The sequence below is a fragment of the Hyposmocoma kahamanoa genome, unplaced genomic scaffold (assembly GCF_003589595.1).
Source record: "Hyposmocoma kahamanoa isolate Upper Pololo Valley unplaced genomic scaffold, ASM358959v1 185, whole genome shotgun sequence".
NCBI classification, from domain to species: Eukaryota; Metazoa; Arthropoda; class Insecta; order Lepidoptera; family Cosmopterigidae; genus Hyposmocoma; species Hyposmocoma kahamanoa.
This window is the reverse complement of record NW_020653715.1, coordinates 2006421-2031103: the sequence shown is the minus strand read 5'-3', so window position 1 is coordinate 2031103 and position 24683 is coordinate 2006421. Positions and strand designations below refer to the sequence as shown.

General features: G+C 35.7%; 1 long non-coding RNA gene across 1 annotated transcript; it reads right to left on the bottom strand.

Annotated features, from left to right (window-relative positions):
- Positions 1 to 3117: 3117 nt before the first annotated feature.
- On the bottom strand, positions 3118 to 24057 carry LOC113226278. The gene is made up of 4 exons (XR_003310082.1): positions 24039 to 24057; positions 6750 to 6814; positions 5194 to 5277; positions 3118 to 3541 (listed from the first exon to the last, which is right to left on the bottom strand). It is a non-coding gene; the product is annotated as an uncharacterized LOC113226278 (long non-coding RNA).
- Positions 24058 to 24683: the final 626 nt, after the last annotated feature.

The window sequence follows — 24683 nt, the reverse complement described above, 5'->3', positions numbered from 1 at the left end:
TCTAGTCTGTGTGTTCTAAGAAGTGCTCTGGAGTGAGTTCCGTTGCCCTGGCACTCAGTGCTGGGAATTTTTAGTAGCAGTAGAGCTCCTTGTGAAAGATTTCGTCCAGGAAAATACGGCCATTTTACCTATTTCTGCCGCCGAGCAGTAATACATTACTGCGTTCCGGTGTCGAAGGGTAAAAGTACTGGTGAAACTACAGGCACATGGGATTTGTCATCTTATGTCAAAGTCAAAGTGAAATAAGCATTTATTCCATAGGCAAAATTTTTACTCTTGAAATATCATTTTTAAGCTACTGCTCGTTCACTACGCTGACCTCCCAGAGAAGAACGAGCAAGAAACTCTAGGGATTGCTCTTTTCTAATAAACTTAAATGCTATAGAATACATTTTGAATCATATTTGTGTGGAATCTAGATTCACGTTGTCTTTCCATACATATTTATCTAACACGTAGTCTACAATTTTGTAATATGAGTTTTCAATTAAAATACTTTTAATGTAAGTTTTAAACTTAGGAAATGGTAATAATTCTAATATATGCTCCGGAATCTTATTGTAAAAACGTATACAGTACATAGTTAAACGAACACGTGGTACCATTAGTTTGGACTTAGTTCTAAGGTTAATATTATGTATGTATGTTTCACGGTGTGTTAGGTGCAGTGACAGTGCCCTTCAGATCTTTGTGATTTAAAGCTCTGAGTGGCTCTGCAACTGTTATGGGCAGGCGTGTCGCTTACCACCAGGCGCACGACTTGTCCCTCCCGTTACTTGGTATCTCGAAAATTAAACGTTTTCTGGACCCTAATCTCGGTTTCAGGGTCTAAAGGTTTGAAGGTCAAAACGTCGACATTGATGAAGCCAAGAAATGTCATGTTAATTACTTATATATTCAGAGAGTAGACTACAGTGGTCCAAATTCGTTAGTCACAAGATAAGTCGTATGTCTAGGTTAGTATACATTTAAATAAATTAGTCCCTGAAGAACAGGAGAAGTTGCTTTTTTCTGATCGGCATCTGGGGAAAGTGATATGGGAGTCATACCTTGGCACTACTTTTATCAAGATGGAGTTGGCACTGGCCCGCAGTCTATAGACCATCGAGGCAGTCTTTTTAAGCATAGAAATCATCATCAGAGGTGCTGCAGGCCCGTGTGTCTTTGGTGATTTCCCTACGCCTCCTCGGCCCGTCATCTCCCGTCCTCGAGCATCCTAGAAGTGATAACGTTCGCCCACTTCTCGGGTTGTACCCGGTTAACGTGACCTATGGTTATTTTTGTAAAATATTTTCTCAAACATGCTTATAAATTTTTGCATTACTATCAAAAAACGAACACGGAAAGTTTGTTATTTGTGGACCTTGCGACTTCCTCCCGGCCAAGGCCTGCAAAGTACGTATGAAAATCCATTACTGTCCACTTCTTTCATATGTAAACAGGCAAAAGAAAAACTCATATAACCAACTGCCAAGTGTTCGTAATTGCTTTGTAAGTTAATCACATTAAAAAAAAAGAGGTAAGATAAACTAAAGTGCTTTGGTATTCTTTCCTGTTTTTATAACTTTTTTTCTGTATTCGTCGCGAAAATAAGTTCTAGTGACAAGAGATAACAAAAATGCCTGCAAACACTATGTCAAATATTACTTTTAATTTTAATTAACATTTCTTTTACATTATACATTTTCTTTAGTATTCTATTACTTCCTCACAATGTTTGAGAAAATCACTATATAAGTCTCGGCGGGAACGGGGATTGCTTGATTCGTATTGGTACAATGTGTACTCGTCCAGAAATCCCTTGCTTCCCGGCCTCTACAATAATGTACTATTGTGTCAATATTTTGTTTACCAATTTATGTAAAATACGAGTTCTAATTATAACTACGATATTCGCAGCCCCGTCACCATCCTGACGCCATTATTGTACTGGACTCGGAAAACGATAGCTTTCTGCACAAGGCTAGGATACACGTGTAGAAGACTTGGCAACATGCTTTAAACAATATCTTAAAACCTTTTACTTGCTTACTACTTACGTGCATATCGCTGGACTAACATGTTACATCTAACTGCCAGCGCCCTTTTTTCCTTGCGGTGTCCAAAATGGCCCTTATAGCCGGATTTACATTTGCCTGACGTGTCGTGTGGTGACGTGTCAGAACGGTATCGGTTTTATACACACAACACAAGCCCTCACGTCAGATATCGATACACTAATATACATCTAACCATGATGATGATGATGAATTCTCCTGACCCTTTTCGGCCACAGCAACTGCTTCAGCTCCGTTGTTGGCGGCACTCGTGCGCTCTCACGTGGCTCACGTGTGTACCCAATCTTATTAGTAAAGATCTGTGCACACAGGGGGCACGTGAGCACACTGTCAATGTAGTGGTAGCTGATCGCCGCAGGTGGTCGGCTTTCAGCTCGTCACGTCTGACGTCCAACTCAATTCGTCGACGGGTCTCAAATTGTGACATTTTGTTTGCCACAAAACATCTCCATCGCAGGCGATCGGCTGTCTGTTTCTCCCATTCTGTTAGGTCAATGTCGCAATTTTTCATATGGCTCTTAAGTACATCTTTATAACTATAATTTCGCTTGCCTCCCTTGAGTTCCGTATAAAAGATGCGCTTTTGCCATTTGCCCCTCTGCCATCCTTAATATACGGCCGCCCCAACGAAGTTGTCGCCGCATAGGATATAAGTACCTCGATTCCACCTACTTTAGCTCTTCGCAAAACTTCAGTGTTCCGCACGCGGTCGGACCGGCTGATGTTTAACATTTTACGAAGGCATTTCAGGTGAAATCAGTGTAAAGTGCGGATAAAGCGACGATATGCGGTCCATGTTTCAGCAGAATATAAGATGTTAGGAAGTACAAACTAAATGTATGAGACCGATACTGTTCTGACGCATCACGACACGACACGTCAGGCAAACGTAAATCCGGCTTAAGTCATGTGCAAATAAGAAAAAATAATCCAAAGAAATGTTATACCAGCGAAAGTAGCCAAATTTTATGAATTTTGGTAGGTACAGATATAGATGGGACTTAGGAGAGGGACATAGTATTTATTTGAAGATACTTGTGATTTATAGGATTATGTTGAGTCATTAATACGTGCATCGCCGTGTATAACTGCTCTATCAGTCGCAGTGCTAAAATATCAAAACCCAGAAAAGTCGCATAGATTCTTTTGCTTTCTAGGTGCAATCCTTTACTTTAAATTGAATTAAACTACGCATTATTTCGCCATGAATAAAATAGAAAGTAAAAAGAACGTCAAATTCTGGCTTAAGAGTAAAACTTACAATGAAACAGAGGTCTTGGTGGAAGTTGTTTCATATGTATTTTTATATGTAACAATTAATTTATAACAACTAATTATTTTATTGTTAAATATAGAAAATCTATTTTTAAGCTGTAAGATGCCTAAAATACAGGTATGTACCCCATACAATTTAAACTTAAAAACTAAGATTTTGATGACTTGGTCTTAGATTTATCCACATCACTTTCCTTTTGCGAGTTGTCCTGCAAAAGAAAATATAATCTCATTGTAAACTCATCAATCAGAAAATAAACACGAGTAGAACATAATATAACCTAATTGTCATTCTATAACATTTAATATATACAAAACATGTTTGTACTGGCACTGTCTCTTGTTACATCTTCAATTATTATGCTTATGTTATTCTAACTAAACGGATTATTTTTATTTATTTTTTATGATATTTTGTTTTTATTAGTAAATTGAGGACTGCGTAATATCAACTTGTTTGTATTGTAATTTCATACTTCATTTATAAAGATATTGAATATCTCAGAATATTTGAAATAATTTGTAAGTAACACTGTGTAACCATTCGGACTCTCAGCGAGAAACTTCGAGAACATCCGAGAAGCGAGAATGTCAGAGATTTCTTGCCATCTAGTTCTCGCGTCCTGACCATAAAGGCATTTTAGAGCCGTATAGAACATGATACCTACTTAGAATAATAACGCATAGAAACCTAGTCCGCACACGCTAAGCGAGGCAAATTGAAGCGCGCCCAATGGGCCTACACGAGCGGGCGGGCCTTCAGTGCTCAAGGTCAACTTGCACTGCGAACAGATCAAGAATTTTTGCTAAAAATGACGAAATGTGCTGTAAATGAGTGTAAAAATACGTCAGACAAACATAAAATAGATACTAACATCACATTCCACAAGGAAGTAACGCGTTTCAACTTGTATTTTTATATAAATATTCACTAAAACCGAAAATTAACCTACAACTAGCCTACATGAATTTGATTTTTGCCTCACTTGTGACAGTTTGTTTGATACGAAACTATCATTCTATGCGTTATTATTCTAAGGATACCTATTGAAGATTATTTATTTTTTATTAAACTACCTCAAAAGTTTGCATATTGGCTTCTTTAATAGAATTACATTTATGTCCAATTTTCATGGAATTCGATTAATGGAAAGCGCGCGAAACCTAATTCATCCCCTAGTTTGCCACCGTTATTGGTGGAATATTTTCTTCCAATTTCAATGGGACTAATACTGAGGTACCCTCTTCCCAACAAAAAAAGAATCATCAAAATCGGTCCACAAAACAAATACCGTTGAAATGAAACTATTTTTTCGGATTATAATCGCGTATATTTGTTTATTTTTTCAAACAAACCGACAGCAGTCAACCGTGACCATGGGACCTGTAAAGGACCCGAAACGTCAGTTTGTTTGAAAAAACAAATATACGCGATTTAAATCCGGAAAAATAGTTTCATTTCCTATGTGTAACAATCGCGAAAACCTAAGATCTCGATAAATACCGTCGACTTGAGAATCACCTTCTTTTTTTAAGATAAGAATAATTTAGAAACAAAAATCACATTATAATAATTAAATTTAATTGTTGACCGACTTAAAAAAAGGAAGAGGTTCTCAATTCTACCGTATTGTCTTTTTTGTATGTATGTTGCGCGATGGCTCCGGTCCATTTGTGAACCAATTTTGATGATTCTTTTTGTTTTGTAAAATTAAGAAAATATCCTCTAAGGGTAGTAAACTAGGGGATGAATTCGGTTTCGCGTATTTTCTAGTAACCGATTTCAATACAACTTGGCAATATAGATGTAATTCCACGATCTATTGAGGTCGGTTTTTTAGTGCTCGTGTTGGTATCTCACCTGGGAAGTGTCTGACGATGTCTCATATGCAGGCAGCTTGTATACTTTAGCTCTCATAGTAACATCTTCATTCTTGGACATAGTCTAGAATTTAGAAAAAAATATATGTATTTATCTCTTAACGTACTTTGAAGTGGTTATCATGAGAATGATCCGATGTTGGAGTATTGCTAGCAAAATGCTGCGGCCAAAACTAATGTATGCATGAATGACGCAGTCAATATTTTGGTTTCTTATATTAAGAGCCTATACTGCCTCAAATAGCTTTGGTTGATTCTGCATAATAGTGAAAATGTTGAATCGATCAATTTGGAAAAAATACATGGTAAAATTATATTATTATAAGTATACGGTGTGACAACACGATTCCTCAAAATTTTAGATGGAGAAAAAAACAAACTCACATCGAAATTTTACAAGAATACCCCTCTATTCAATAGGTGATTTATATATACCAATGACTTATTATATCAACTGAAGTAAATACAACACGCGTACTATACGATATACATTTCTCAAATTACTAATTAATTCTGTAATAAAGCCAATGCCCCTGACGATCGACCTGAGCAAAATGCACCGTGGTAACCTGAGGTGCAATCGACTCATAATTTTTTATGAGAAAAAGTCCTTACGCAAGTTGTTCGCATAACTATAACGCACCCGTGGTCCAATAAGTGCACATTTGCAAAATTACAGGACAGAGGTTTGAATATATCATGAACGAAATTAATTTTATCTACTTTTATCCGCTCACGCGATACATGCAGCCGTAGACGCATACCACACCTAGAGGTGCCGGTGATCATTTTATACCGATTTATCGGATATCGAAGTTATAACAGGTAAAAGAACTAATACTAATTGCTATTTCGGTAACTACTCTAGCAAACCATAAAGTTTTTAATGCCTGGGTATGTCATTTTAAAAAAATAAACAACTTAAAAAATACGTCACGATATTCGTGTGTGTTATTGTTTGGGCTGGTGATTTCGGTGTTTATTTATTGAAAATATACCGTAAGTAGCGTTTTTTAAGTTTACCCTGAATATCAATGTTTATAAACTATACTTTAAAAGGTAATTCCATGATAAACGTTAGAACCACTCAAACGGAATATTATTATATTTACCCAAGTACACCAAAAATTTCATTAGTGCTTTTTAAGTGCAGGATTTGCGGTGCATTGCTGCATTTTATTTGAGATGTTTTTATTGTAGTACGGAGGGTATTTATTTAGCAATGCAGAATAATAATTTTTATTTATAAAAACTTGTATTTAAACTGAATCCTTCACTAATTTGCGAAACCAAATAGCCGCCATTTTGGGGTAGGATGAGCGCATCGCGTGAGCGGTTAAACTTAAATAGGAGTTATAAAATATTACAAGTATTTCATATTATTTTTAATACTTTCATGTAATAAAAGCACTATCGACCAATGATTACATAAGGTTTTATTATATGATAAGGGGGAATGATGACCCCTCTAGCAGGAAATGACGTGGATTTATAACGGAAACTTTAGCATAATGTAAATCCGAATGTTGAAGTTACCACTGGTGGAGAGTTCTGTGGAGACTGACGTGTAGCCGTAGTAGGGGCTGCCGGTTTATCTAGTTCTGTAATGAAAAAGAAAGTATTCGAATATAAGATTTTATGATAAATACCAAGTTACAGGACGCACAAGTCGTGGGCCTGGTATTAAAGTGTAAGCGCCCAGTTACACGAGGTGTTAACGCGTGAACGGGAAAGTAAAAATAATCTCAGTACAGAGTACGGTCAAGAGCACGTCAAGCTTGACACTCAAGACTTAAATCCAACTCTATGCCGCTTACGATACGAACGGTCCAAAGTACAAAATGTCAAGCTTGATGTGCTCTTGACTGTACTAAAAAAACCGACCTCAAAGGTACGTGGAATTACGTCTATTTGCTAAGTTTCATTGAAATATCCCCTAGTTCGCCACTATACAGGACTTGATACTGGAGATAATAAAAATAGGTTCTCACTACGACACTACTCAAAGTATATTGAGAGAAAAACGCCTTGAATTGGAGAAATAGCAAAATCAACTAAATGATTGCTAAAAGTAATTGCTCCTAAATTAAAGTTAGACGCTATTTATAAAAACGAATCTTCATGCGTGAACAGCCACCCTTTGAAGTGGATGATTTTCTTCAAAATGAAATGGGACCACTATGGAAGTACCCCCTTTCCAACAAAAAAAGAATCATGAAAATCGGTTCACAAATACCGGAGTTATCGCGAAACATACATACAAAAAAAAAGAACATACAGTCGAATTGAGAACCTCCTCCTTTTTTGAAGTCGGTTAATAACACCATCCATGTTTATTTGTGAAAAATGCTCGGAAAAATATTTTCTTTTTTTTAATTCAATAATTTACTACGATAATGTGCAAATGTTACTTCATTACATTGCATTTGCCAGAGATGAGGTATATCGATAAAAAATGTCATTCATTGTTAGTATGAATTTTAATCATAGAGCAATGAATTTGCATGTCAGTGTTGTAACTTTTTTGAAATCTATAAATTAATGATATGATAAATGTTGCAAAAGAAACTATTATTGCGGCTTTTAATCGAGTATATTTGTTTTTTCAAACAAACTAACGTTTCAAGCCCTTTACAGGCCCCATTGTCACAGTTGACTATTATACAATAAAACAAACAAATATACGCGATTTAAATCCGGAAAAATAGTTTCATTTCCTATGTGTAACAATCGCGAAACCCTAAGAACTCGATATGACAAATATTTTTTTTAATTTACTACATTTTTTATAAATGGAAATGGCATTTGTATTTTCAATGTATATTTTATGCTTTTAATATAATATAAAACATTTCACACATCTATGCATTAAATATTATAAGCCTTTGCTTCAGAAATCAATTCACTAAAATATATCGACTTTACCTCATCCCTATGACAAACGTCAAATGAAGTGTGACAGGCGTCGAGTATATAACTAGAAATAGAGACGAAATGTCATTTAATTTGTTTGAAAATATTCTGCCAAATCATTACCCAGCCAAAATTCGAAACTATTGACGGGTATCGTCAATTGTTTCACTTCAAAACTAATTTGCTTTGCTATAGTCATTGACTTACAAATAAATGGACGACGGGTCTAATACAAAAACCACGAAAAAAATGTCCCAAGTCAACCTATTCGAAATTTAAATTGTTATGTCATCGCAGTATCGCGCTGTCCGTAGAACAAATGAAGACTAAAGCGGAGTGTCGCGCTCTGTATACGATTTTAGCGCCTTACAAGTGCGGACACTTTTTAGCGCGGACCCGACGTCTATATAATTGTAAGTCAATGTCAATGGCTATAGTGGACAAAAATTGAAAAAAATACATATTTAATATTTAATTACCTATGAAATGTGTTGTTTTTCCCACACCACCAAATGTAACACCTCCCATTGTTAGAGATATTATCTTTAACAATAAATACAGATTATTTTTGGAATATACGGAGACGTACACAGGTCAGTGGTTGGCGCTGTACTATTTCAGCTTTCTAATTTGTGATTTCAGCGCAAACGAGAGTTGACATTTAAAAGTTATATAAGGCCCATACGCCTGATGAGTTGCCATGGATGGATGACCCTTATTTCTTCTATTCTATTTCTGGTTATATACTCGATGGTCACAGCGATCATCCTATTATGTTTAGTATAACTACGTATGCATATTTCGTCGAACGCAGTGTCGTTTATTCTTTTTGTAGAATTACATTTTTGAGCAGTTTCTTTATGTCAATTAATGAATCCTTTCTACAATTTTAGAAATCTTTGACGTAAGTTTACCTCGGTGAACTAAACACCTCCTTGTGGTGACATTGCGGAAATACTTTCATGCGCGAAGGTACTTTTACAAGCTTCAGAAATCAGAAACATTTGTTGTATACAATTTTGCTGGTTCTATTTGACAAGAAAAAAACAATTCCACACAAACAGGTTATACTTAAAAAATTACTTACCATCTATGATCACCATTTGCTTTATTACTTTACCAGATTTATCCATTTCTATAATTATTATTTAATCAAATATTTAATTTCCTTAAACACGTCCAATACATGGATTAAACAAACGTTAAAACCTTAAAAATGTTAATATTGTGATAACGATTACGGATCGAGGTTGATAATATTATTGTAACTAATAATAGCTGATAATAAATACACTTTAGAAGGTATTCTATTTTGATAAACATTAATGGATTTAATACTATTGTTTAGTTATTTTGGCAATATGGCTATTTGTAATTGCGTATTTAATATATTTGGCAAACAATCACCATGTGTAGATAGCATGTGTGACAAAGTGTTTGCCCTGTTGGTCTATTCGACAAATACAGCGAACATCAAACACGCGTAGAGTGGTTAGACACAGCGGCTTTTAGCAGCGATGCAAACGCGATGCAAATGCGATGCAGTAGCGACGCAATCGCTAATCGTCTACCTTTACACACAAGCGCGTTCCCTTTATGTCGTGGCGACAGATAGTCGTGCAGTTTAAAGTGTCGTCTAATGAATATTTGAATGAAGCTGTACACATATAGTACAACACAATTGGTCGATTATGTAAGCAACTTAAAATTAGTTATAATGTCTTAGGTGATTGTTTATTGTTTTTCGAGTAAGCATTTCTTTTTGTTAGTTTTATTTGTATTTTACTCCCTTGTAACTAAGTTCTTATTGCTACTAAGCCGCATTATTATTCGGTTAATCGTACGTGGACCCCGATTCAGAGCTCTTCGATATTTTAACCGAATAGTTAGATTGGATATCGTTCTCGAATCAAAGGGCGCTTTTCGAGTTATTCAGAACATTCAGAGTTAAATATTACAGAGTTAGTAGATGAAATAGATTATATACATTTTAAGACTTTAAAGGCATTTAGGAACGCATTAATCTTGCATTGAAATGAATTAATAAAATTGACCAAAATAACGGACTTCCATATTACATTCTTGCTTTGTAAACAATAGGACGTTCGGTTACTTTCATTCGATAACTGTGTTATATAGCCTTCGCCGGTCGAGAAAGTCGAGTAACCGCACGGGCGTGACGTCATTTTGGGTTCAGTTTCGAATACGACAGTTTGACATTGGATTCGGGTGCTGTGAATAAAAATGAAAATAAATTTTACGATATTTAGTCGAATCGGTCGACAACTGAGTTATCGTAAGGTTCTGAATCGACCCCTGCTTTGCTTCCCACGAGACCGGCGTAGCCTAGAGTGGGGATCATAGCTTTTGCAGCGTTTCGGGCATGTTCGCAGATGCGCGGACGGCTTTGATGCAGTCTGGCGAAAGAAAACTGCCTCGCGGTTGAACAGAATGTGCGGGAGCTGCAACGGCATCCTGAAAGCGATAGCTGATAGACCTGATTGCCCGATGACGTATATACTCGCACAGAGGCCAATTTCATTGTTAGTTATTAAGTATTAATCTAGGATAAGCTCTACTAACATTAAAATGGACCTTAAATGTTGTCTGAAGTAAATAAATTATTATTATTATAGCTCAGATATGTAATTGTTAATTGTAAGTTACGGTAATTAAATTCTTATTATCATTACTTATTATTACGATTAACTGTGGTTCACGACTGTTTCGTCGTTACAACGTGAGTCTGTCGAGACAATGGGAGGAGCTAGAACGACAGTCGTCCAACGGTAAATAAAACGTTACGACACAATGAGAACGCGCCCTTACCGTGCGCTTGCTGGTCAGTTTCTCGACGCACACGAGGCAAGCACTACACGTAGCTGTAGTCTGTTACAAACCATTTTAAATGTAAACAAAACGGTTTGGTTGAACGGTTCTAAAACAATCACTCAATAAATCAAATAAGTAACACTTTCGCGTATATTTCGAAGATTTCCACTTGATATTTGATCACTTTTTCCAATATTCATTTCCATAACGTCGTAGAATCGTATTTGAGAAATGGTAGTCAAAAAGTGAGGTTATATTTTAATTATAGACGTATGAATAGTATACGGTTGCATAGTGATGTACGGAAAAAACATTCAGTTCGTTCAATTAAAGTTTTTGTAATCGATTTGTAAATCGAAAATTTCAACGCAATCGAACGAGTATCTAAGATTTTAAGAAGGATTGAAAGTTAAGGTTTTGAAAATTTTTAACACGCTTTTCATTGACTTACAATTATACGGACGTCGGGTCCGCGCTAAAAAGTGTCCGAACTTATAGGGCGTTAAAATCGTATACAGAGCGTCATTCACGCTTTAGTCTTCGTTTGTTCGACTGACAGCGAAGCAAGCAAAATTAGACAGTACTGCGATGACATTACAATTTAAATTCAACGTTTTAGCGTTTTCATATTCCTTGACATGTCACTACGTTTAAATAGGTTGACTTGGGACATTTTTTTCGTTGTTTTTGTATTAGACCCGTCGTCCATTTATTTGTAAGTCAAAGATGCTTTTATAAATTATGTAATGAAAACCGCTAGTAGTATGACTCAAATAAACAAATCGTTCACTCAATTAATTAATTGATTTGTAGTTGGCAGTAAAATTGGTCATCACTAAACCGCCTATGGTCGGGTCAGTGACTTGTTTGTTTACTTTTTGTTTAAAATGGATTGAAACGAAGTATATATATATGTATTCGCTATTGGATATTTGTTATACGACGCAAATGACGATGAAATAAATTGAATCAAATTATCACATCAAATATTTGTTCAAGTGGGGATTTTCGGATGGTTTTAACCTGGACTACTTGTGCAGTGCGACTCAAACGATGACCTCATATCGTGTCATGCGAGCTCTAACATGATCTGCACGCTTGAGGATTAATTAATGGCGGCTACTAGTGACGCTGTCGGCATGGTCGAGCCCTGGACCATAATAGTGTGTCATCGATAAGATAAGAAGAAGAAGGTTCCCTGTGTTGTGGATATTGCAAGGAGTCGGAAGAGTCCCCTGCTTTCAGATTTAGTCTTATTCATAAAAAGATCCACTTTTAGGCAACATTTGGGTGTGCATGCTCCATCATCGACCTCGTCATCGCTTTCTATCACATATCCGCTCACGCGATACATGCAGCCGTAGACGCATACCACACCTAGACGTGCCGGTGATGATTTTATACCCGATTTATCGGATATCGAAGTTACAACAGGTAAAAGAACTAATATTAATTGCTATTTCGTTAACTACTCTAGCAAACCATAAAATTTTTAATGCCAGGTATTCTGTCATTAAAAAAAATAAACAACTTCAAAAATACGTCACGACAATCGTGTGTGTTATTGTTTAGGCTGGTGATTTCGGTGTTTATTTATTGAAAACATACCGTAAGTAGCGTTTTTTAAGTTTACCATGAATATAAATGTTTATAAACTATACTTTACGGAGTAATATCATGGTAAACGTTAGAACCACTCAAACGGAATATTATCGTATTTATCCAAGTACACCAAAAATTTCATTAGTGCTTTTCAAGTGCAGGATTTGCAGTGTATTACTGCATTTTATTTGAGATGTTTTTGTTGGTAGTACGGAGGGTATTTATTCAGCAATGCAGAATAATAATTTTTATTTATAAAAACTTGTATTTAAACTGAATCCTTTTCTAATTTGCGAAACCAAATAGCCGCCATTTTGCGGTAGGAGAAGCGCATCGCGTGAGCGGGTAAGATGGAGGTCAAATGAGCACATGTTTTTTTTTTAAAAAACTCACCACTTCTGGATCCTGATCCTACAAATCTATTACCGCCTGCGGTAATAGATTTGTAGGCCACTCGTAGACATTGGCTTCTGTATGCCCTTTAACAGATGAACTTTGTGGTTCAAGGCTATTATGTCCCATCTTAAAGAAAAAAATGTTAATTATCGATGGTCGATTGGACTGCGCGGATTTGGTACGTCAAATAACGTACTAGACACTTTTCTTTGTTTCATGTACCGTTTCATTCTACAAATTATGGCAAGAATGCTGTGCTCACTAGATTAATCAGGGGCTATAATAATAATTTTAAGGATGTAGATACCTTTATAGATAAAAAAACACTCATTTCAATCCAAACTCAAACTCCATATTATTAAACGCAATATTTAGGCTAATTGTTAAATTTTATCATAATCACTATATTATTATCAGGAGAATCTTTATGTTATACTTAATACGTATGTGTGCACTATATTTATATATGTATATATTAATTACACATGTACGTATGCTTAGAATAATAACGCATAGAATGATAGTTTCATATCAAACGAACTGTCACTAGTGAGGCAAAAATCAAATTCATGTAGGCTAGTTTTAGTAGTAGGTTAATTTTCTATTTTGGTGAATATTTAAATAAAAATACAAGTTGAAACGCGTTACTTCCTTGTGGAATGTGATGTTAGTATCTATTGTATGTTTGTCTGACGTATTTTTACACTCATTTACCGCACATTTCGTCATTTTTAGCTAAAATTCTGGAGCTGTTCGCGGTGCAAGTTGACCTTGAGCACTGACGGCCCGCCCGCTCGTGTAGGCCCATTGGGAGAGCTTCAATTTGCCTCACTTAGCGTGTGCGGGCTAGGTTTCTATGCGTTATTATTCTAAGTACGTATGTATATCCAATATGTATTATTACTATAATATCATCTAGTGTTTTACACAGTTTACAGCCATTCACAAGTATATTTCGCTCTCGCATGTAATTAGAGGACAAGTACTTTGTTTTGTTCTGTTATATATAATTTTAATGTGATCTAGTAAGAAAAATAAATAAATCAATCAATATTTCTTAATGTTTTTGAACCCGCAGTTTGGTCCTAAGAAAGATCCAGTGTTCTCCTTTCTGTTGGAATGAGGTGATGTTTTTCCCTATAGACAAGTATGTCAAGTGACGTGATGCTCTTGCGCAGTGTTTACGATATACATTTATCAAATGGCTTTAATTTTGTAGAATTTTGTAGAAATAAGAAATTCTAGAATAAAGCCAGTGCTTCTGCAGCTCTACTCAAGCTAAATGAACAAGGAAAACTTTTAATTTGAGCTGAGCTAGTATCAACTCTTAACCGTAAAATTAAAATAATAGTATGGGGTACCCCGTTTTACTATATGGATCCCAAAAAACCAATTACTGTGCGATTCCCAAGTACTTTCTTTGTAGTTGCCGCCTCCTATTTCTCCATAAAGTTGTATCAACTACGTACGGACAAAATTCAGTGATTTACATACACACATCAAAAAAAGTTTGCGATCACTTCGAAAAACTGAAATCTTTTTTGTTACTGTAGATTATATTATGATTTTTTCTTCTTTTTAGATTCTTTATTTAAAAATAAATTAGAACATAAAACAATGACCCCGTTCAATTGTTTTTTCATATAAAAAGGCTTTCAGTCCTAGCTTACGCTCATTCAGAAATCTGATTTAGTCAATTATAAGCGATTCAAGATATTTTTCGCGGAAAGTTGTGATTGAAAAAATGCCAAGAGGATTATCAGAGGTTTTACGAGCTAGAATAGTAACTTTGAGGGAAGAAGGATACACCACGAGAGTAATAGCACGCAGACTTGCTATATCCCAATCCTGTGTCGTGGCTACGTTGCAGAGGTATCACGGAATGGGGAATTTAGCTGACCGACCCCGCAGCGGTCGCCTAACTGTTTTGACAGCTGCCCAAAAGCGCTATATTAGATTGCTGGCAGCCCGTGATCCAACAATCAACGCCACTAAAATAAAAGCAGAAGTCAGGGCCGCCTCTGGGCTTGAAGTTAGCACGCAGACCGTTCGCAATTGCTTGCACCAGGCTGGATTACGAGCACGGAGGTCTTGGCGAGCTCCGCTCAATTCCCGGCAACGTCAACAACGAAGATTGCAGTGGGCTAGACTTCGGCAAAATGAAGAAGGTGAGGACGAAAACATTTGGCAAAACTGTCTCTTCGTTGACGAATCCCGAATCAGCACTCATCCAGATAACCGACGTGTCCGTGTCTGGAGAAGACCAGGCGACCGTGAAAGACAAAGAACTGCCACTGGAACAGTTCAGCAAGGCGGAAAATCGGTGTCCTTTTGGGGTGGCATTATGATTGGAGCTAGAACGCCTTTGATCCCGTATCGGGGCTTCATGACAGCAGACATGTACAAAGCAGTTGCTATTGATGATATCGTCAGACCATTCCGAGTAAACCATGGGCACCAATTTGTACTGGTCGATGATAATGCGCCCGCACATCGAGCTCAACGAGTCAATGCTGCTCTTCAAGAATACGATATCACACGATTAGACTGGCCTGCCGGCTCGCCCGACTTAAACCCAATAGAGCACGCGTGGGATGCTCTTAAACGAGCAGTATGGAACCGTGAGCCACGTCCCCAGACAGTTCCAGAGCTCAGGGAAGCCGCTATTGAAGAATGGGATAGGTTACCCCAGGAAATGCTGGATAACTTGATCCTCAGCATGCCCAGGAGGATCTTCGCATGTATTCGAGCCAGGGGAGGAGTTATTTTATATTGAATTCACACCTTTTAATAATAAATTGTTGTTTAAGTTTAATTAAACAGTCTTTTTCTTTCTATGAAATTTCTATCACTATTACATTATGATTAATGGCTCAATTTTTTAAAATAAATAATAAAAAACAGTTTTATATTTTAATTTCAAACAGGGTATTCCTATTTAAAGAAAGCATACAACATAGATTTTTTCTTGATAAAGTTAAATTTAAAGAATTATAGGAGCTTATGCTATTGATCGCAAACTTTTTTTGATGTACATAGAACATCTTGTATTGAATCAATATAAGCACTACGGCAAGAAATGTCGTTACATTTTTATATGAAAAGGATAATGAAGTATCTATTTACTGTCTTCGATAACGTTTTTAGATAATTTGTCAGAATTCTTCTTGCAATTTTTTATAACTCACTTAAACACGTCCAGACTTCTTGTCACACCCTACGTTTAAAATCACTGAGTCTATCTAGAAAATTTTGTCTCTCACTTTCTTGTTACGATAACGATGATAGAGCGAGATAACTGTATTTAGATATTGCTGATAAAGGAATTGACACGAATTGCTTACAGTGAAAAACATTCTCATACAACCGTCACTGCACAATCACAGTACATTTATGAAAATTATTTATATTAAGAAGAAATAGTAAGTCTTTGATGAAAAATTTATGTATAGGGGGAAGTCACCTAACGCCGGACGGCACCTAGCTTCGGACACTCGTACTATATCGATATCACGCAATGCGTTTGATCAAAAAACGGGTTTAAGAGGCGCGGGAGAACAGTACAGGATCGCAAGACGCGCGAGTCCAAGTTGGGAGCAGGATTTTTGCTTTTGGCTGGCATACAATGCGTCACGTAAGATCAAAGTGAGTGTTACTGCCATGTTTTCGAATTTACGTGTTCTTGGTAATTGTTATTATACGTAATGTTCTATAAGTATTCCAAGTTTGTAAAAATCATTGTAAATTTTTAACGTGCTTTTGCTATAAAATACGAAATTATACGAATTTTCTATCCCCTAGTACCGGACACGAAGAAACACGTGTGATTTTCTTCGTGAGTATTTATTTGTATTTTTTATAATAATTATTGTACGTTGTTTTAGAGGATAGAAGAATAGAGGGAACCCGTAATGGAAGATATGAAAAAGAAAGAAAAATGGGATCAACACTATGAAACTGCTGTTGAAGAAAAAGAGAATGAAAAAACTGTTAAGAATAAAAAGAAATTGACCAGCAACAAGAGAGAAAGGGAAGCAGACCAAAGGCGTGAAAGGCCAAAGGAAAGAGTGTATACAAAGCAAACAAAATGGAACCGTCTCGTCACTCAAATGTCTAACACAGAAACTACGTTTTGTGCAAAAATAAGTGCACATTTGACCTCCATCTCACCTGATGGACGATGGAAGTGACGACGAGGTCGATGATGTAGCATACAAACCTAAATATTGCCTATTCACTCTCGCCTTGATAAGGTCCAAGTTATGGCGTTCGGCGTTCGGGGAATAAGTCCGGCTACTTGCGTAGTATGCTAAGAGGACCACGATGAAGACTGGACACAGTACTCCAGCTATCGTGTGTGGCCTCACGAACATCCCTGAATGCTCAGAAATCGGTGCGCGATGCGAAAAAATATGCGATCGGTGCACGATGTTTTAAATATGTCTGGACCTGGGGGCTTGAAGTTAAAACCATAGATATGATAAAACTGTCCGGTAATAGAACTTATAGGGCGTTAAAATCGTATACAGAGCGTCATTCACGCTTTAGTCTTCGTTTGTTCGACTGACAGCGAAGCAAGCAAAATTAGACAGTACTGCGATGACATTACAATTTAAATTCAACGTTGTAGCTTTTTCATATTCCTTTACATGTCACTACGTTTAAATAGGTTGACTTGGGACATTTTTTTCGTTGTTTTTGTATTAGACCCGTCGTCCATTTATTTGTAAATCAATGGCTGGGATCCAATACCCGCACGATTTAAGTAAACCAATTTGGCAATTGTGCGAAAAGCGCAACATAATTTTGTATGCATATGTGCATATTATGTAAATACAAAAGATAATCGCGCGCATATAGAATCTAGGAAGACTAATCCCGACACCGAGCGGGAGTTGACCTCTCGTGCCTTCCAGACCATTGTCAAACGTTTCGGACAACCCGAGATTGATCTTTTGCATCCCGCACCATTGTCAAATCTGCTATTTTTGTCTCTCGGTTTCAGGAACTAGATGCATTTGCCGTAGATGCCTTTACACTTAATCGGAATTATATTTTTTTTGTCTCACGTATTTAATGCAACCAGTTTTTTTTTTAATTCACAGACAAACTAGAGCCGGCACCGACAATCATATCGTTCGATATAGAGCAACGTGTGAAATTGTCAAAATTGCTTGCCATTGACATTTCATTTCGAATAAAACTTCATCTCGACTGATACTAGAATTGAGGTCGAATCAAATTCATCAAATATGTGTATAGATAAAGCAGTGGATGTAACTGTACATAATTAGGCGTTAAAACACTCGTGTGATGTTTTTATGAAACCCACACTCGTATTTTAATGATTTTCATTATGTAACTAAACTGCTATTATGTTGTACTTATTTTAATTCGTGTCCACATTTTTTTTCCTATTGAATTTTATTTGTTATTTTATTTATAAATCGGCCACTTCGAAAAGGGTCCACTGAAAGCCAGCGCTGTGACTCCGCCGTAGTATTTGATAAGTTGGGCCTTTTTCAGTGCAATACATTTTAAGCATACACACACATACATATACTCCACGCCTTTTTCCCATCGGGATAGGCAGAGACAACAGTCTTCCACTTGCTACGGTCCTGACACACATCTTTCGCTTTATCAACAAGCATCAATGCTTTCATACACGCTCGTCGGGTAAGGGTACTCTTGACCTGGCCCTTATTTAGGATGGCCTCAATTTGGTCGGCCCATACCAACTTGCCCGTTCACACTCGCCTTATAAATCTGTTTCGTCACTCTTCTTTCATTAATTCTCTCTACATGTCCGAACCATCTAAGCATCCCTTTCTCTATCTTTGTCACTATATCTTCTTCCACGCCGTAACGCTCTCTTATCACACTGTTCCGTAATTTATCCATACGAGTCACTCCAGCCATACTCCTCAAAGCTCTCATTTCTACTGCATTAATTCTGCTTTCATGCTTCTTCTGCCAAACCCAACATTCACTACCATACATAAGTATAGGAACCAGCACCCCCCCATGCACAGCCAATCGTGCCTTTTTAGACACTTTCTGGCTGCCCATGAAGGTATGCAAGGCACCATTCACCTGATTCCCTGCGTTCACTCTTCTTTCAATGTCTCTTTCACATTTTCCATCACACGTAAACATAGAACCCAAATACACAAACTCTTTCATTTGATCCACTTTCTCTCCTTCAATCAATATCGTGCAAATCGTCATATCTTCCTCTCTTTAAAAAACCATTACCTTTGTCTTTAAGCCTAAAATCGCAATATCGCCTTAACTTTCTCAAAATGGTATTTTAAAGCATAAATTTTGCAGGCTGATTTTACATCATGTTTCCTTCTTTTACCAATTCTTAAAGAAATGCATCCGAATTAAAATAAATAGAAAGATTTGCCATCTTCTGAGTAACCACTCTTTATAAGATACTAGTTTGAGAAAGTACGGTATCGATATTGTACTTGTAACATGTGTGTGTGCAGAATAAATTTATGTTCTTTCTTTCTTTCTATATAAATGCGAAAATTCAAGAACTAATTATTAATTCTTAATTGTTTCAAAAAGCAAAATTCTTAAATTCGTATTATTACTAATGTGGGCAGTCAGCTTACGACTATCAGTGCGCGGGGTCACATATTGATTGAGTCGTGTTATACATAATTAAATAAAACTTAAATTATATAATGTATTTATTAAGGTTTTTTGTAAAATAATTCCACTAGTTTTGTTATAATTATAAATACAAAGATCGAATACACATAATTCTTTATTTAATTATTTAAATTTTTTAAGTTTATCGAATGGCGCGATAAACTTAAAAATTACAATTATAGCGACATCTTTAGTCAGCGATAGTAGCTGTAAAGGTGACTCTCTGACTGAGTGAAGAAATATATTTCTCACAGATGACGCTACGGAAAAAGTCGTTAAAAACCAAAAATATCTGCAAGATGCTAGTATTATTTTAGTAGTAGTATTTTAGTTTATATTAATGACTTACCTAGCCTTATGGAGGGTATAAAACATGAGATAGTATGGTTTGCTGATGATACTTCCTTATTATTTAAAGTTAAAAGACACCAATGTTCCTACGACGATGTGAACAATGCTATATCTAAAGTAGTTGATTGGTTTGCTGTTAATAACCTACTTCATAATGAGAAAAAAAACAAATTGTGTGAAATTTACATTACCCAATGTTAGAGAGACGGTTACAAACATTGTAGTTAGAAACGAAAAATTGAATCTTGTGGATACAGTTGTATTTCTAGGTATAACGTGAGATGCTAAATTGCAATGGGGTCCCCATATCAGTAAGTTATCAAAACGGCTCGGCTCTGCAGTGTACGCGATTAAAAAAATAAGGAAACTTTCAGACGTCGAAACCGCTAGATTAGTTTACTTCAGCTACTTTCACAGTCTAATGACATACGGCATTTTGCTTTGGGCTAATGCCGCCGATATCAATAGAATCTTTGTCCAGCAGGAACGTGCAGTTAGGGCAATTTACAATCTGGGCCCCAAAGTATCTTTGAGAGATAAGTTTAAGGAAATTAACTTTCTTACACTAGCCTCACAGTACATTTATGAAAATGTAATTTATGTTAAAAGGAATAGAAATTTATTTATGAAAAATATTGACAGACATAACATTAATACGAGGAATAGAAATAAACTAGCTTTTCTTGATAGTCGTCTTCACAAAGTCAAAAAATCATTTAAGGGGCAATGTATACGCTTCTATAACAAGATTCCGGTTGATATACAAAATTTGCCTTTCACGAGGTTTAAAACTATAGTGAAACAAAAACTTTATACTAAAGGTTTATTATACAACTCCTGCGTACTTGGATAACAAAAATCCGTGGTAGTAACCCGTTTAGCTCATGGAGGTAGTCTCGATCTCTGATGTTTCAAATAAATAAAAAAATATTGTAAATGTTATTTACAAAGAGCAACCCCTAGAGTTTCTTGCTCATTCTTCTCAGGGGAATCTGCCTTACGAATGAGCGGTAGAGTTTAACCATTGTGACAATTTCAAGTGTAATAATGCTTACCTATGAAATAAAGATTATTTTGAATTTGAATTTGAATTTTGAATGCACATAAAAAAATTCGAAAGGTCTGCTGGTTCGTTCCGTGGCTTAATTGGCAGAACATCTGCCACGGATTGCCTGAGGGAGCTCGTTCGAATCCAGCCGGAACGAATGAATTTTTCTACGTGTTCGATCGTTGTTATTAATACCTAATTAAGTATTTAAGTTAAGACTTCGATGAACTGCTTGTAGATTTAACGTCGTCTTTCTTTTCGTCTTTCTTTTCGTCTTTTTTCTCCGTTTGATTGTTTTTTTTTTCAGATGATTCTCCTTCGTCGTCGTCCTTTAAAGAAATTTTTAAGATTTATCGAGTTCTTAGGTTTTCGCGATTGTTACACATAGGAAATGAAACTATTTTTCCGGATTTAAATCGCGTATAATTTGTTTTTTCAAACAAACCGACGTTTCGGGCCCTTTACAGCTCCCATGGTCACGGTTGACTATAATTTAAGATTTATTTTAGTGGACGGCATGAATACAATACGCAAATTATTGCATGAGTGTGTTTATAAAAAAAAATAAAACTTTGTGTGCTGAAAGGCGGACCACAGTGATTTGGAACACATTTTGTAACCTGTGTATCACAAAGAAATAATTAATTAAACTGAACCGCATTTGTGAACCGATCTTGAGGATTTTTTTTTGTTGGAAAGAGGGGTTTTTTATAATATCAAGTGACGGGACTACTAACTACTAACCTACACGCCTGACCATAACAGTTGCAGTACAAATCCCATTTGCCTGTAATTTCACCGGCACCCTTACCCTTCTAAACCAGAACGCAGTAATGCTAACAGAAATAGGTTGGCTTAGCTTGGCAGCAGAAATAGGTAAGGTGGCAGTGCTTCCCTGGACGTACTCTTTCACAAGGAGCTCTAGTGCTATTCTTACCTCAGTATAGATTCCATTGGAATTGGAAGAAAATATTCAACCTCTAAGGGTGGCAAACTATCCGGTTTCGTGGACTTTCCGGTAACCGATTTCAATATAGATGTAATTCTACCAACTTTTGTAGTCGGTTTTTTCAGTACTCTGAACTGTGATTGTTATTATTTTCTTTATGGAGGCCATTATAATAGGCTTGTGCCAGTGTCAGTTTTATAAGAATATTATAAAAATAATGGCGATCATCGCCGGCATCAGTGAATAACCAAGTTGGAAATTACTATGCATACGAAAAACTATACCAATTGAAATTGTGTTGATTCTACTATGTCAAAAATATTACATTAAGCAAATAGTAGTTTATGTGGCTGAACGAAGGGCATTAAAATACGAGTGTGGGTTTATATTCGTAAAAACATCTCACGAGTGTTAAAATGCCTAATTATATACAGTTACATACACTGCTTTATCTACACACATGTTATAAGCTCTCTGTGATGTGTTCAGGAACCGCATGTTACGACTGGCGAAATCGCGGCAAATAAAAACTTTTCTCACGCATGTCACACAACCGTAGTTTTTATTTTTAATTCATAGACAAACTAGAATCGGCCCCAACTATCATATCGTTCGATATCAAGTAACGTGTGAAATTGTCAAAATTGTTTGCCATTGACATTTCATTTCGAATAAAGCTTCATCTCGACTGATATTAGAATAGAGGTCCAATCAAATTGTTTTGTTTTTCAGAGAGATGTTCGAAATTTGAATGTAATAATAGCATCGAAATCGATGTTAATAAGAAGCAATAATAACATTTTCACAGATAAAAAATTTTATGCTAGTCGTAATTTACGATTTTTAAACACATTATAGAGAGTTTACGATATGTGTGTGGATATTTGAAGATATATATTGATACGAGAATTGGACCTGTACGTACCGCCTTGCTAGATAGTTACATTTCTAACATTTTTTTTTGTAACTATTAACCCTCTCGCGTAATATCGCACTCTTGATACTATAGTGTATTAACTCAAAAAGTGTATTTATTTAAAAATGATTATTCACCTCCAGTGAAAGATTATTAAAATGTATGTATAAAATTAAGTTTATTATAACATCTAAAACAAACATCCAAGCAATTTCATACCTTCCATATATTTAAAAATAAAAGGTTAAAAGTAAGTTCATATTTTTTATCCAGAACTATTTCTTACAATATTGTAACGGTTTTATTAACGTGTAGAGGATCAAATTTTACGTTTAGCAATGGTCTAATCTTGAATTTCACGTATTTTGAGTTACGACACTATTGTAATAGCAGTGCGATATGTAAATTTCGTAAGTTTTTTCAGATCGTGTACAACTACACTTGTTGTTGAAAATGTCTTGAAAATTGTTTAAGAACGCACACAAATTAGACAAAAATGTAACTCACAGATGGCGCTGAATAGAAAACATAATAACGATATGAAATATATATTATGACATACATGTTATAGATGGATTTTGTTTGATCGTGACCTATTTCGTACTTTGATTTTTGAATATATTTTGTATAAGTAGGTACTTATGTTTATCGTATTACAACGCTTAGTTTTGCTTGACATTGTCTTGAGCGCGTACGTAGAAACGTTGTTTTTTTTAGAATTTATTAAAACAACGAAAATGTAACGTTCGCAGCAAAAATGTAAACTTTTAAGAGTCTATACTGCCTCAAATGTCTTTGGTTGATTAATGTGGAAGAAGAACAGTGTTGAATCGATAAAATTGGAAAAAATATATAGTAAAATTAGGAATATGCACTGATTATTATATGGCCTAAAAAATTTCTCGATAGAAAAAGAACACAAACTTACCTAGAAATTTTACAAGAAAACCGCCGTATTCAATATGTACTTTACATACACCAATGATTTTTTATATCAGCTGAACTAAACAGAAGACGTAATGTATACGATATCATCATTTTTCAAATAGCTTTAATTTCTAGAGCAAAATGAGCAGTATTAATACGTGAAAAATTTTAATTCAAGGAAAAGTTATTTTCGTCTTAGGGCCCCTGGCAACGTTGTCTACATACCTCATTTGGGTCCGGTGGTAGCAGGTTTGTAGCCGCCTGGTATACCTTTGCATCAGATAGGTAATCAACTTCTAACATAGAATCTGAAAATTATTTAGTCGTATAAATTATAATAGGAATCGTCGTAAGTCATCTCCTTTGTAAGCTTGCACATTGTTTTTAATAATAATAATAATTAAATTCTTTATTCAGGCGTTACAACGTTAAAGCATTTTGTAAACCCATTAACAAAAACATAACAGGTAAAAGAACTAATATTAATTGCTATTTCGGTAACTACTCTAGCAAACCATAAAGTATTTAATGCCTGGGTCTGTCATTTAAAAAAAATAAACAACTTCAAAAATACATCACGACAATCGTGTGTGTTATTGTTTGGTGATTTTGGTGTTTATTTATTGAAAACATACCGTAAGTAGCGTTTTTTAAGTTTACCCTGAATATAAATGTTTATAAACTATACTTTAAGGAGTAATTTCATGGTAAACGTTAGAACCACTCAAACGGAATATCATATTTATCCAAGTACACCAAAAATTTCATTAGTCCTTTTTAAGTGCAGGATTTGCGGTGTATTACTGCATTTTATTTGAGATATTTTTGTTAGTAGTACGGAGGGTATTTATTTAACAATGCAGAATAATA